Source organism: Castor canadensis, chromosome 1, assembly GCF_047511655.1.
Source record: "Castor canadensis chromosome 1, mCasCan1.hap1v2, whole genome shotgun sequence".
Taxonomy (NCBI): Eukaryota; Metazoa; Chordata; class Mammalia; order Rodentia; family Castoridae; genus Castor; species Castor canadensis.
The window spans coordinates 150,208,220-150,219,360 of record NC_133386.1 but is presented as its reverse complement, the minus strand read 5'-3'; positions in this window follow the sequence as shown (position 1 = coordinate 150,219,360).

The following is an 11,141-nucleotide window of genomic DNA, read 5'->3' as shown; positions in this document are numbered from 1 at the left end:
TTCTCTGCAAGCATTTCATCAGTCTGAGTTCCAGGGTCATCATGGCTTCACTGGGGAGGAGTTGTGACCAATGCTTCTGCCCAGTCGGAGCTTGATATTGGTCACCTTTGCCTGGACACAACCTCTCACCCTGATATGGTCACATGGACCTTCATATCATAGTTTGTGAGTGTGGTCCTGCCACTGCTGTCACTGACCTTAGATTGTGGGGACTTGCAGGCCACATTGGGAGCTGACTGAAAGCAACACTCAGAGCTCCACGCTTAGACTGGCATCCCAGAATAAATACCCTTTGTGAGGAATGAAACTGGTAAGTGAAAACCAACCAACCAACCCTACCCACTCCATCACCATAAGGAAAGAAGAAAAGGAAAAAGCTGACTATAGCTCCCAGTTCTTTTTTTTTTTTTTTGGAAATATTGGGATTTGAACTCAGGGTTTTGCACTTGCTAGGCAGGTGCTCTACCATTTGAGCAACACCTGTAGCCCTTTTTGCTTGGTTATTTTAGAGATAGAGTCTTGCTTTTTGTCCAGGATTGCCTGGAACCTAGATCCTCCCAATCTTAGCCTTCCAAGTAGCTAGGATTACAGGTGTGAGCCACCAGTGCCCACTTGCACTCAGTTCTTAATGCTCATACCCATCTGCCAAGTGCAGCTTCAGGTTCCTTTAGCAGCTCCTGATCTTGGTCACACTCCTTCTGTGAAGGAGAAGTCTGAGTACAGCTCATAGGTCAAGAGCAAGGATTCTGGGGATACATTGCTTGTGTTCAAATCCTGGCTCAGAAGCTAACCAGCTGTTTGACCTTAGGCTAGCAATTGCACTACCTGTACCTCAGTTTCCTCATATATACAGTGAGGATGATACTATTGCCAAACTTGTGGGGTTGCTGTGAGCACTCTGTGAGTTAGCACACACGTAAAGCACTTCACTTCAGATGCCAAGATATGGTAAGTGCTTTGTCAGCCTTTGCTAGTGGAAGGCTCCAGTTGGTCACTGGGTTCATGGCCAAGGCTCTAATGGAGATTCTGCTTTGCTCTTTGCTTCTCTTCTTGCTTTGAACACAGGATCTGGCATTTACAATAACAGATATTTATTGAAAGGATTCCATTAGTGGGTCATTGATATTTATCCCTCAAAACAACTATAAAGTGAAAGAATAACACTGACTCAAAAAGGGCTTTCAGAAGAGCAACTCAGCTGAAAGATAGGACCACTTTCTTCCTTGCAATTGCCTCCCATTGTGGGCCCACTCCCATGCTTTCCTGATTCCAGACCTGTCCTCTGTCCTGGCTTCCGGCATGTAGACATGTGTTGAGCACATGTCAGGTACATAAGGCTTTAGGAGGGCCTGGACATCTGTCTGCTCAATGTGTGCAGACTGTGGCATAAAAGCCCATGTCTGGCCTTCAAAACTAGAAACACGCCACTGTAGCAGTCACAATGACCTTGCTGTCACCTCGGAGCTGAAACCTCAGAAATTGTTGTTGATCTACCAGGAATCTGTGAAGCATCCAGGACACTCAGAACCTCTAGCCAGCATTTGTGGATTTAAGTAGAGAGAAACATACATTCTTTGGTAAAATCTTCTACTACCAAGAAGCTGTCCCTTGGCACTGTGTCAACATGTGTACGAGAGGACCTCTAGATGACCAGAAGCCCAAAGCAGCTGAGACATTTTCACTATTGTAGATTTCAGGTTTGATGAATTACATCTTTTCTTGTCCTTTCAATGGATAATGAGAATAATAGAAATTGTGTCAAGCACTTTTAGGTCTTATATTGCTGAATCCTCAAAACTGTTCCGGGAGATCTCTAGTATTATTCCCACATCCAGATTCATCAACTAAAGTTCAGAGAGGCAAAGTGACTTACCCACAGTTATGCAGCTGGCAAATAGCAAGCTAGTTCAAATCCAAATCTGACTGCCTGACCACCCACAGCCTGTGGTTTTGCCTGCCGTATGTGGTGCCTCTGTGTGTCAGATGGCATGGACTTTGGTGTCAGATAAGCCTGCGCTCAGAGCCTGGCTCTGCCTTACAAGCTGTGTGAACTCAGATGAATCATTTAATCTCCCACAAACAACAAGCTGGGGCTTGCTAGGAGCCTGGAGTGCTTGACCGTACTCACAGTTTTAGCTTGCAACAACCCTATGAGGTTGATGCTATTATTTTGTAAAGAGTTAATAACCTCAGTGTGAGTTCAGAAGATACATGAAATACTATTTATGCATGCACTTGGCTTGGCACAGAGTAAGAATTAAATATTAAGGAATGCAGGTGACTGCGGCTCTGGGAATAACACACGGCCAGCAACTCTGCTAATATCTTCCATTTGTGAGAAGAGATGAACCTGAGCTGGGTTAGAATCTGCCTTTTCTTTGATTTTCACCACTAAAGATAGCTGCTTCGTTTCCTGAGGCTGCTGTCCTGTTACCTTCTACTGACTGCCATGAGTAGCCAGTGCCTAGAGCAGAGCCTGATGCAGATCACATGTGTCCCTTGATTGAGCCAAGGGAACAGCTCCAGCCACTGGTAGTGACTTTGTCATAAAAATGATCATTTTCTATTGAACACAGAAAGCTCATTTCTGAGAGAAGGTGGAAGGGTAACTACTGAGCCCCTAGTGCTTTTATGTGCCTTGGTGATATTCTGCCTTTAATATAAGGAAAGGGGTGGGGCACTTGCATGGTTTCCCATCCATCGCATTCCCAATACAACAGACTATTCCTCTCAATGCAATTCCTGGGGTTTTGCTCCAGGGGATAGAAGGTAGGATTGAGTTGGGAGTCAGGGAGAGGGGTTGTGCCATGTCATCTGGGAAACAGCACTTGGAATCTGTGGCCATGGGAGCAGACACCTGGAGCCCTAGACTGGACAGCCCTGGAGCTAGGAGTCAGTTCCCCCAGGTCAAGCCCCACCACCTACCAGGTTCCCTGCAGCTCCTCTAATGGCCCATTTCCACCTTGACAGGGAGGGTTTTTCTTTTTATCACACCTGAACATCTCTTCTCCAGAATATAAACTCATTTCCTTTGGCCCCTGCTCTGAGCGGGGAAAGGCCAGCTGGTCACCGATTTCTATATAACAGCCCTTCAGATTCTCCACCACTGTTATTAAATCTCTTCTCGGCAGCCTCTTCTCTAGCTAAATAATTCCTGCTCCTTTCCCCTTTCTCCACAGCTCTGGTTTCCCGCCCTATGCAATGCCCTGTCTTCCCCAGGGGCTGGGAGTGGGAGCTTGGAGGTCCAGGCGTCATTGGTCTTAGAGGCTGCTGCTAGCTGAGGAAGGAGGACAGAAGGCAGTCAGGACAGCCTTAACCACTTCAGCTTGTCCCCTTGCTTTTCCACCCATGAGTAAAAAGAAGAAAGATGTGTTTTTCCATCAGGGACAACCTTGGCTCCCAGCTTTGCACCCTTCCTCTTCCTGCCAGCACTGTACCCCTCCACTGGGTTCAGATGTGCAAGGTCAGGCAAGCTAGAGAGTGGAACGAGCCAGCCAGAAAACAGCCACCAGCTAGCATCCGCCACTAGCCATAGCTAACTGCATGCTTTAGCTCATTAGTTTCTTGAACAACCCGGCTGACCTCATTTTACACAAGAAGATTCTAAAACTCAGCTCTAACGCCTTGAAGTGAGTGTCCTGAGATGGCACCTATAGGAGGGACGGCCAGAACTGAAAGCCTGGCTAGGGTCTTCAAGAACAACTTCTACTTATTTTTCAGGGAGTGAATCAGGAATGGGGAAAGAGCCCTCAAGGGCTACATTAGGAGCCAGTGACTACCATGGACAACTGAATCCAAAGACAGAGACTCAGAGGGTCAGTCGGAGCCAAGAGAACCCAAAGGAGAGATCCAATGGGGATAAGAACAAATCTAATATTTTTTAGAACTGAAAGGGGGCCAGCGTGGCTAAATAATAGAAGAAAGTTTACTGTGCAGAGCTTTGTGGACAACGAGAGGAATTTGGATTTTTACATAGAATGAACAGTCACTGTCTTGAAAGCTTGTGAGCAGGATCCAGGGTTTCTGACTTACAGTACTCTTTTCCTATCACACCAATTAAGAAACTGAGACACAGGAAATGAAGTTGAGTAATGTGCTCAAAGTCATGCAGCTACTAGTTAGAACTTGGATGATAACCTAGTCCAAGATGACTCTAGAGTCCAGGCTCTTACGCCCCAAGCCTCTTCAGTGGGCAACACTGTTGTATCCAGCTCAGCACAGCAGTAGGTAGAGCTGGGTCTCTCGAGCTCAGAACCCAATGTTGCAAACTCTAATGTGTCATTTAGAAAACTGATCACCTAAGATGTATTGAGGAAGTGTGCTTAATTCATTCTGGGGCTGGACCCACCAAGCTTATGGCTTTGATTTCTAAGTGTCTGAAATGCTTTTCTAATCTAAAGTCATCCAGAATGTTAATGATCCAAAAACTGCTGGCTGATGGGGGAGGGATAGGAGAAAGAGAGAGAGAGAGGATTAGATCCTTACCTGCTTTTATATATGTGTTACAATCTATTTTCAAAATGACTTTCTCATTCTCTATCACTCCCACTGCTCAATAAATGAACAAATGTTGCTATTATTATTAATTGTTATTGCCTCAAAATGGTCAAGCTATGGAGCAATTGTCAGAAGACAAAGCAAATCATAAAGAGAAAAAAGAGACAGTGTCAGAAAGGATCTGGTACCAGTTGCTGTGCTTGGGATGAGCCTGGAGCTACTGAAGGGACATGGTATGCATGGAGGGGTCCTGAAACTTGCCTCCTTGGGAATTGTTGGTTTTAGTGGAATTCTGGGTCCTGTGGTTCCCCTGATCCCATCAGGCACAAGAATAGAAGAGAATATTCTTTAAACATGGGAGAGAGCACTCTAGTTTTGAGGGTAAGGGTGGAAGGGGAGAGGCAGGGGGAAGGAGGTCCTCCTCATTCATCTCTATCCTTTTTGCCTAGCACAGTGCTGGGACCTGACTGATGCTTCAGACATGACACAGTGCTGGAGCAGATGCAATGAAATAATCCCACTCTAGCTCTGCCAGCTATTCTCTGGTGGTGCTGTGTTTCCTCTTTGAGCCCAATTGTCCCATCTGCCAAGTGGCAGGAGAGCACAGTCACCTGTTGGAGTGTGTCTTGAGAAGAAAGTATAGCAAGGCACCATGTGGACTCCAGAGCCCTAAACAAGCTCTGAGGGATGAAAATATGGAAGCTGTTTCTGTTGATCCTTTTCCAAAATGCTCAGGTACTTTGTTCTTTGAACGGACAATTGTCATGTTAACATATTTCTGCATAATAATGAGAATGGATATATTTCTACCCACGGGATTCAGAGAACTAGTCTCAATTTTGAATGCAAAAAATGCTAACCATAAACATCTAATATTCCCTTCTACTCTGTATTAGTATGTTTGAAAGTAAAAATATAGCTCTCCACTGGTTCAGGACAAAAAAGTCAACAGCATTATTTGTGCAACATAATGACTTCTTCTTTGTCCCCGGCCCAACACTGGAAGTTTCTTCTTTTCCTCCTTCCTCAATCAGCTTGCATAGCCTTACATACTGAAGAGTCATTTCTCCAGATTCTTTTTCTCCTTTGCTATTGGATTTCTGTTGGTCACACTAAGGAACTCAGATTTGACTCTGGGCTGGTCATTGTGACTGTGTTAAGCTAAGCCTGGGGTCTCTAAGGTCCCAGGTTTCTAAGCTTCCTTGAGCTTGCATGGATGCAACTGAAACGTTTAGGGGAGTATTTGTTAGTGAATGCTACATGTCACATGCCAATATGACAGCAGCCCTCCTGCTAGGGAAAGGTCTTATTACTTCCCATTCTCTGACAATGAATATGAAATATGCTCATACAGAGGAAAGATTTAAAGCAGACATCTACCCAGTGAGGATAGCATTCTGGGAGCTTCCATCATCGCTTTCTGTTTTCTTTTGCTCAGCTGGGAAGTATCCCCCATCACCTTGCTGTGACTCTGCTTTCTAGGGGCTTACATGGGGAGTTCACCCAGATCTAGCACCTCAGGTTTGGAGGAGCATTTTAGAGGTGTTTCTTCACTCTGGGGGCCTACACAGAGTCAGACTTAGCTGGAGGTGAAAAGCTGGACTTTCTTCCCACAAGAATTACTTTGCCAGAACTTGGGACCGATGGGATTGCAGAGCAGAGAAACTGTGGCAGACATCTTACCTCCTAGGCCTCTAGAGGCAAAGATGGTCTTGTTTAGTCCTATGCTCCAACCATGAGAGGACTCGAGGAGTTGTACACAAAATTAGAAATTAGACTCAGTAGTCTGAGACTGGAACACCTATCCTTAAACAAAAAGTGTCAGTGAGCAATGGTTTCACTGATACAAGTGGGAGAGTTGGGCCCTGAGTGTGGCAGACCTGAGCCAGAAAAAGACAGCTCACAGATACTGGGGAAGACGGGCAGAGAAGAAAGTTCCAGCATGCAAATGGAGGAGTTAGGGGATGGATGTGTCGGGGTGATTTAGAAGGTGGCAGAGTAGAAATAAAGACCAGAAAAAGGTGAAACTTCTTATAGGTAAATACTTGTGGGCAGATCGTGGACCCTGTTTCTAATTCCAGCTCTGTTATTTCCAGTGACCTTGAACATGAAGCTTGAAATTCCTATTTTCTCAGCTACAACATGAGGCCTGCAGTACATCCTCTTTGGGCCATGGTGGAGTTTAAATGAGAGGCTCGTGTGAACCACAGGGCACGGGCCTGGTAGTTGAAGCTCTGACATTAGAAGTTGGTAGGATTTGTGAACTCAGACTTCTAGCAGACATACAGAAGAAGGAGACTGTGATCAACCATTGACCACTGGCTTTACAGCATCAGGTTTTATACTACAAATCCCTTAGTATCTCGAAGTGGTCCTGAAAAGTTGTGGGTAGGAAGGCTGCCCTTCCCTATCTGTAATGAGACAGAGGGTTGGGCTGGTCACAACCCCTTGCTCAGACCTTTAATAGGTCACTCTCATGGCCACACATTTCTCTAGAAATAGCTCAGAAAGCTGTACTCTGAAACACTGTTCCAGATCCTTCTGCTACCATTCTTTGGGCCAGCCTCAGGGCAAAGGAGGATCCCAAGTTCTACCTGATTGGTCACTGCTTGGCCCCTCTCATCTGGCTCAGGTGGGGTGCCAAAGCACTGTTCCAGCTCCGCTGGGCTTTGAATTTCTATCATGGGGGAGCAATCAAATGCAAACATGGAATCTGTTTCCTGCTATTAAGGAGTGGGCCTGCTGGGCAATGAATGATAGGAAGAGTGAAATCTGGCTCGGGGTTTGGTTCATGGTAATGATCCTCTAAAAAAGGGAACTTAATTACACCTTGAAATTGAATGATTCCTTTATACTCTTGAACAGAATGTGCTGGACTTGGGAAGCCCCTGGCATTCTTGCTGCCTGGTCTATTTCTACCACTCTTTTTCCTGCCAATGCTGTTTGTATCACATTCCAGCGAGCTTTTCTAGGGTTGAAATCCTAATGAAAATGGACGGCTGCCTGGCTTATAATTCAGAGTTCCTCATGGACCTGATCCACAGGCACAATGGGGAGGCTCCCTCAAGGGCTGTCTGGGTAATCTTGATGGTTGCAATTCACTACCTTCACCTCAGAGTTATCACTGGAATAATAATCCAGCCAGCTTTCCTTAACTGCAGTCTACATTCCTGGATTCAACCACCTATGTATTGAACATATTCAGGAAAAAATTATGACCGTACTGAACAGGTATATACTTTTTTCCTTGTCTCTATTCCCTAAACAATACAGTATAACAATTATTTACACAGCTTTTACATTGTATCAGGTATGATAAATAGTTTAGAGATGACTTAAGGCATAGTGGATACTGCACACAGGTTATACGCAAACACTGTACTATTTTATATAAGGGAATTGAGCCCTTATATATTTTGGTATCCATAGGATGTCCTGGAACCAATTTCACACAGATACCAAGGGACATTTGTATTTACACGCTCGGTTGTTTGTCAGACTTGTCAGACTTTACATTGCAGTAACAAATACCTAGAAAAGAAAACAACCTAAGGTGAGGAAAAGTTGATTTTGCTCATGGTTTCAGTCCATCATGTTAGGGAGACCATGGTAGAGCAGAAAAGCTCATATTGCAGTGGACAGGAAGCGGGGGTTGGCGGGGGGAGAGAGAGAGAGAGGACTGTGCTACTAGGCTTTCTGATTCTTCCCCTTATTCTGTCTGGGTCACCAACCTATTGAGTGGTGCTACCCAACTCCACCCTTAGTTCATCCTCTCGGGAAACACGCTCACAGACCCACCCAGAGGTGTGCATTACTAACTTTCCAGGCACATCTCAATCCCATCGAGTTGGCAAGATGAACTATCACAGTTGGTATTCAATAAATGTTTTTTCTTTTTAAAAAATAGTTATTAAAGTGTAAACATGGAGCCTAATGCCAAGTAGGTGATCCATACATATTAGACGAATCTGAGGATCATCAGTTTCATCATTTAGAAAATCAGAATGATAACAGCCCCTACTGCACTATGTTGCTGTTAGAATAAAGTACGGCAATCTGTGCAAAGAGCCCAACAGAGTCTTGCCAATTACTGCTATTCAATATATGTTCACTGTTGTTATCATTAGCAACTTTGCAGGTTTTAGGATTTTTATACTATGGTAAGTTTAAAAACAAGGTGAGCAGTCATTGCCTTGGAAGGTTGTTCTCAGGGTTCAGCTCTATTGCAGGCCAGAGGTGTAGGGTATTGGGGAGTGGATGGAGAAGCAAGGAGAGGGATAGAGATAATCCAAAAAACACTGCTAGTTACTGCAAAGTGATAGGAATCTAGCTCAAGTGCAAATAATGTTTTTGTTGCAAGGATGTAGGCAGCTGGATGGTGCAGGAAGCTCAGTGCCACTGACTCCAGGTGCATTGTTCTTGGAATCCTGGGGGCATTTCAGGGGACAAACCTGGCTTCCTCCTCCAAATTCAGGGAACAGACCATCCTTGACAAATGACTTCATTTCTATGCATAGCTGTTTGCTTTGGAAAGCAAGAACACAAGGAGGCAAGGCTGAGCAAAGAGAGTGGCTGGATAGAGGAGATGGCTCAAATGGTAGAATGCTTGCTTAGCAAGCTCCAGACCCTGGGTTCAATCCCCAGTACTGGAAAAAAAAAAAAAAACAACAACAACAAAACAAAAAGTAAGAAAACCAAAAACTTCATGCCAATCATAGATGGAGCAGGTTTTGCAAGACTTGTGTTAGATGACATCAGACTAAACCTGTCACATAGCTGATGTCAGCTGGGAGCTTCTGTCACTGGAGCTCTGGGGGTAAGGACTGGGATCTCTACTCCAGGACTATGGGGAATCCAGCTCTTCCCTAAGGTTTCTATAATCCTGTGTCCTGTGTCTGCACCATGTTTACTCTGATGAACTCATTCCTTTTCTAAATTTACACTCACATGAATTCAAATGTGGATTTGGGTGTATAGCAGACAATACTGAAGATTTGCATAAATACAAAAAGCTACCTAGCTTTAGATTGAATATTAGATGCTCCCACTTCTAGATCATTCGTTAGTCATTTTCTTATCTGGGAGTATTGCTTCCTAATTTTTCTCTCCCCTCTTTGTTTTCTCTAGTGACTACTTCCTCCTCTCCCTTTCAGTTCCATGTCACCTTTGCCCATCTATAAGTGACTGTTATTGAGCAGGACTCCCTCAAAAACAGCTGTGCTTCTAGATTACTTACTCCCCACCTAATTAAAACCAGGAGAATTTCATAACCTGTTTGTTGAAGAAGGGCAAGAGAACAGGAAAATGTGTTCCATGCCAAGAAGATACTTCCAAGCAAGCTGAACAAGACTAAAGAGGTCAAGACCATCTGTCCAGAGCCCCAGGCCTCCCTTTCCAAGCTGGAGAATGAACTCGCCTGGCTGACTTCATCCTCTGAAAGGACAATGATTTTGGAAGCAGCCTCAGGCCCTCTCAGTCTGCACACAGACTTTAGGCATGTTTACTTGCTGGCTTGGACTAATAAGCCTGGGCGACAGGTGGCAAGGGGCAATATTAGACTGAAGGTCTCAGCCTGAGACCAACACTCATGCTGACCAGACCAGGGCAGAGTCGGTGTCACCTTGAAAACCACACCAATGCCATATGCTTCTCCTCTGCCCTCAATATTACGGGAGCAATCAAACATACTCCGTGCTGCTTCCTGAAGAGCAGGGGGCCATGAAGCTTCCATTTTTCTAGCACTTTTCTGGGGGTTTCCTCTGTTAAGTGCTGTCCTATGTGGGCAGTTTTACCCAGTCTTCACAATAATCCTGCAGGGTAGACGCTATATCCCTCTAGAGGTGAAACGGCAAGACAAGGAGAGACGAGGTGAGTCGTCCAAGATTGCAGTTAACAAAGGGCTCTGAAGTGTCCTCTGACTCCTTTCTGGAAGGACTGAAGAGAATTGGTATTTATTGAGCACAAGTTGTGGGCCCCTTTATTTCACCTAAGTACTGCTCTTTTAAATTCTCACTGTATGACTTGATGTAAATTAACCCCATTTTCCAGACGAGGAAACCTAGGCTATAGAGCTTTTCCTCAGACATCATGTCAGTATTTTGGCCTGCTCTGTACTCCTGGTCATTACTCATATAGCAGCTGCTCCCAGGCTCTGCCCACTATGCATGGATGTCATCAGGAACCTCATAGGCTTACCCACCCAACTTTGCTGGCACCTAGTCTCTAGGCCTCCCTGGCTGCCAGCCTGCAGAGCCAGCCACTTGCTGGTCAGGTTCAGTCCCCCCTAGACCCCTAGCCAATAGAAGCCTTGCCTGGCACACTGGAAACCTCTTCTCATCAGAGAATGACTTCTGGGGTTGGCCTACTGCCCTACACCCTGAGACAGGGTTGTCTAGAATGAGTGAGCCCAGTAGGAGGCAGCTGCTGGAGAACTGGACTTCAACCTCCCTCCCAGGTTCCCTCTGCCTGACTAGCCTTGTGCCAGGACACCAGTTTGTAGTGTTTCCTACCTGCTGGGGCTCAGTGGGTTGGAGGCTGGCTCTGACTTTTGGTCTTTGATCAGACTTCTGCGTGTCTTTGTTAAACCAAGTGCCCATCTATATAGATTGGGCTACGAACAGCATCCCCAGCCCTTTCCCATTGTA